General features: G+C 37.8%; 1 non-coding gene across 1 annotated transcript; it reads right to left on the minus strand.

Annotated features, from left to right (window-relative positions):
• Window positions 1–1,709: 1,709 nt before the first annotated feature.
• LOC143364127 (U6 spliceosomal RNA) lies at window positions 1,710–1,812 on the minus strand. Its single transcript, XR_013083999.1, has one exon. It is a non-coding gene; the product is annotated as a U6 spliceosomal RNA (small nuclear RNA).
• Between the last annotated feature and the right edge of the window lie 2,789 nt (window positions 1,813–4,601).

Consider the following 4,601-nt stretch of genomic DNA (forward strand, 5'->3'; position numbering starts at 1 on the left):
GATTTCGGACCTGACATGAGTATAGAAATGCCGCGAGTGGAAATACTGGAACATTTCGGCAAGAAAAAAACGTAGATAAAGCGAATATATACGAAATAGACATAATAAAGGATTTATTTTGTACATATTAAGAAGCAATATTTTATTCACTATATTGTCTTTTAATCTATTTCTTTTTTTTACTAATTATTTCGCCAGTCTTTGAGATACTCTTTCGGAAGGAACAGATGTTGTCATAACACAAAGATACTCCTTTGCAAGCTTTGATAGTGTTACGTCCGAAGTGGTATGAATTACGATCTTAAGAGGATAGGACGCAGTTTCGAACCTACCTGCATACACCGGCTATGGTTCGGGAAATTGAGGATCGTTTAAGTAACTTTGTACCCTTATTTTGAAAACAACAAAATTATTGATTTATTCAAAGTGTGGTTCTGAATCAGAGATTACAAATTTGATTTTACAAATATGGTGTATATAGCGCATATACTGGAGTGCTTACAAATAGTTTGATTATAATAATAATAATAATATTAATATTACCGTGATCACGGGTTCGGATTCGGTTACAATATACTTCGACTGCTGACACTGGTCTTTGAAACGGTTTGTCGCGAAACAACTGAACGAACTATTTTAACTTCACAAGAGACTACTGTACTATTGACTATGACTGAATAACTGATTGTTCACGATTGCCTGACTGACTGACTGACTGTTTATAACTGAATTTTAGGAGTTGGTCCCCCTTTTTATAAGATGCACAATCCTTTGTTTTTCAAAGATGCTGGCACAGGAGTCTCTACCTTGCATCTTTTTATCTTCTTGATGTCTCCTGACTAGTCAGCTGTATGCCGACAGGATCTTTTTACCGTGAAGTCGGCGTCTTTTCTTATAATTTGGCATAATTGGACACCTTTCCTGTTTGTTCTCAGCGTGTAAACTGAGAACTTCATCTGCGTGTCTTGCAGGAAGAAAAGTTGGAGTCGTTTCTCGTGCTACCTTATTGCGTAGAATTTTTAACATATATCCTAATCCTATTTTTACTTCTCCTCGTGCGACATCACCGGTTGTCCATGATAATTCATAATAATTCTTCATCTGAGGGTTTATTCGTTGGCGGTCGAACCACCGGACGTTCACTGCCTCTGTCTGCTGGGACTGTGATTGACTGCAATTCTGTTCCCCGCGGGGGAAAAAAAAACAGTAATAATCTATCTATCTATTATAATGTATCTATCTATTATAACGTATCTATCTATTATAATCTATCTATCCATCTATCTGTGCATTGTGCGGCCACTTCTTACTTACAGTAACAAGCAAAACTGAGTCAACACTATTTCAAGCAACATACCTTTCTAAAAATTAGATCAAATGACTTGAATTTTATTGAGAAGTTAGAAGGATTAGTTTATTAGACGAGGTGTAAAACATTTTTGAAAAAATTTGAATTGGTCGGAATCGCAAAAGAAATAGTAAAAGTTGGTTTTTTCAGGCTCTTTTATCTGAGCCTGTATTGAAAATTTAAAGAATGTATTTGATTCGCTCGAATAAATTATGTCCATGCTGGAAATTTCACCGGTATTGACTTATTCGTTTACGAGTTATAAACGATTAAAAATGCGATTTTAAGACGAAAATCGTGAAAAATGGCAATTTTTCCACTTTTTGTCTAAAGGGTGTGTGCCTGGATCACGCGAGTACTCAACAGCACAGAACGCTTCACGATTTTGCGTGTTATCCTTGCGCAGGGGCCATGCTAATCTTCTCTGTATCGTTCCAAATTTAGTATATGTGCTGTCGAAGCAATTACATGTCAGACACAACCTCCATAATTTCCAACCAGGGCGTTTGATATGTCCCACCAGATATCTGGTGCAGTGAACGGACGATTATTGTCTGTGATTTATGCACGATCTAACCACGAAATTATACTAAAGGCATAGAACATGTCAAGACACATGTTCTACATATTTCATCGTCCATTACACAAGTATATATCATCGGAATTATATCATATTTGGTTTAGTTTTAATCAGAAACATGTTGGTAAATATGTTGGTAAAAGTTTCATAAACAAAATAATGACAAATAAAGAAGTTTTGTAACTGGATTCGATTAGTCTTCTGGTCTCACACCGATATAGCCGACAATGTGTGGCACACTTCTCGGCGACGACGGCTCTTGACCTTTGCTGTTTTCGCCGTTTTCACGTCAGTAGCGTTTTCAAGTTATAGGTTTCTTATGACTTGAAGAGGGTACGACGGTTTCCAGCGTTCCCTGTGTAGTTCAAATGGGACGCTCGGCGAGAACCTCCGATTTCGTAACTTGTCAGTAAAAACGGCGGACTGACAAACAACGAGATTTCACTGTAATAGGCAGTCCTTATAGTAATAGGTATATATTATCTGTAGGGAGTTTTCTATTTTTTAAATATTTACCTCTTTATGTATGTACAGGATCACGAGCTGGTTGAACCCATTGACGAGCAGACCCAGGAGGGAGCACAGCAGGATGGGCACGTCAACAAAAGAAGCGGCCATCTTCGAGTCTCTTGCTGAAACACGTCATTCGTAGCTTTATCTTAGTATTAAATAACGAATTTATACGGTGTCACGTTGCCCTGATTTTCGGCCCGTCCGACGGGAGAAAAACCCGGGCAACGGCGGGTTTTTACAGACCGCGAAGCCGGGCCACGTTCGGCCGCGCGAAACGTGGTCCACCCGGGACAAACGGCGCACAGTGGTGCCAAGGCGGCAAAAAGTCCATTTTATAAATTTTCGATTTTTATAAAAAAAAATTATTTGAGAGAAACGTCGCGAATGAAACAAGAAAACGAAACAGAGGAGCAACAGTTCAATATGAACATCAGAGGATCGAGGGTCCCATGCCGGGGACAACATACAATGTATATTAACTGCAGATACAATGTACATCAAAAGCCGATTCAAACGATCCTTCCTTCTAAAGAAATAACAGATTCATTTTGTTCTGTTTATGAAATAAATTCCAACATATTCCTAAAAAATTTCACCTGGAACATCAAATAATCGTAACGTCCGGAAAATTCACTCTTGGAAATTCTGAAAGTTGATATTTAAACTTAAATTGTGGCGAAAGGGTCTCGAAGGGTCTCATGATTTTTTGCACAAAGTTAGATCAATATTACACCTTGCCAAAACGATTAGTTCCAGACCAAAATCTATTAAAGGATTTATTTTTTGCTTCCATAAATAAAAAATGAGCAGAAAACAAAGATTTCCGATTGGCCTGTATTAAAGAATCAGTTCAACAACTGTTTCCAAAAATCATTTTCTCAATTAAGCGTTAGACCTGTGGCAATCTCTCCACAAATTTTCAAACAAATTCGTTGGATAGTTTCGTTTTTACAGATTTTTTGCCGCTTTTTGGCAATTTGGCACCACTGTGCGCCGCGTCGTGTCGGCTTTCCCTTGATTGTGCTGCAGCTTGTTGGAATGCTTGAAATCCCAGTCGCGTGTCATGTATCGTTAGATACAGAGCCCGCTGAGTGGAATCGCGGGCTGAACGTTGCCGGAGATCGATAAGGCCTGTCGTCTGGTCTGCAACCCGACAGTTCTAGCACAGCTGCTACATTCTTTGTAATATCCCGAACGCAGAGAGGATAGTAATTCAAAGAGAAGAAGGGACTTCAGCTCTCTGCTTCTCTCTCCTTTTCATTCGCCGACCTTTTTCACGCGTATAATCATGCAAATAAATTATTTTATTTATAAGAAGAAGTTTTTGAAGTACTATTTAAAAATAGTATTTTATTTGGAACATATTGAAAAAGTGAGACTTATTTTAAGGAGTGTGTAAAATAGTATTTCAAATAGTTGATTACTGCGACATTGTCGTCTGTTTATTAACATGTTACATGAAAATATTCGTAATTCACCTACAACAAATACTATGTTAACTATTATAGTATCTTATGTTAAAAATTATAATTTATAATATTATCTATTTGCTCAACTTATTTTCATTGTAAGGAAATATTTGGAATACATATTTGAAGTACAAGGATGGGAGAATGAGACGTGGGAGCATGTGTGGGAAGTATGCATGAGAATGGATGAGGAAAAAGGGTGGCAGGAGAGAATGTGGGAGGTATTGGAAGTTGTGGGAGGAGGTGAGGAATGGATGAGAAGAGCGGAAGAGTGGAGAGAGGGGAGAAAGGAAAAGAGAGGAGTGGGAGATGAGCGAACGGAAGGGGGGTCCAAAGGGTAGGGGGGTAAATGTAAGACTAGCAATATAAGGTCTTTTGTATATACAATTCTCTCTCTGTCTCTCTACATAGCTCTACATAGTTCATAAGCATAGATAAGTTATGTATAAGCTAGGTTAAGTCATAAATATAAGGTCTATTGTAAATAAACTCTCTCTTTTCTCGCTATATAGTATATAAGTCTAGTTTAAGCTAAGTATAAGTATAAGTTAGGTTAAGTTAGATTAAGATAGATAAGGTATAAGTTAGGGTAAGCGAAGATGGAAAGACGGCGATAGAAGGAGGTGGTGTAAGGGAAAAGGAATTGTAACCCTTAGGGGAGGCAAAATAAAAGTATATTTGAAGTACAACA

The sequence above is a fragment of the Halictus rubicundus genome, unplaced genomic scaffold (genome assembly GCF_050948215.1).
Source record: "Halictus rubicundus isolate RS-2024b unplaced genomic scaffold, iyHalRubi1_principal scaffold0286, whole genome shotgun sequence".
NCBI lineage: Eukaryota > Metazoa > Arthropoda > Insecta > Hymenoptera > Halictidae > Halictus > Halictus rubicundus.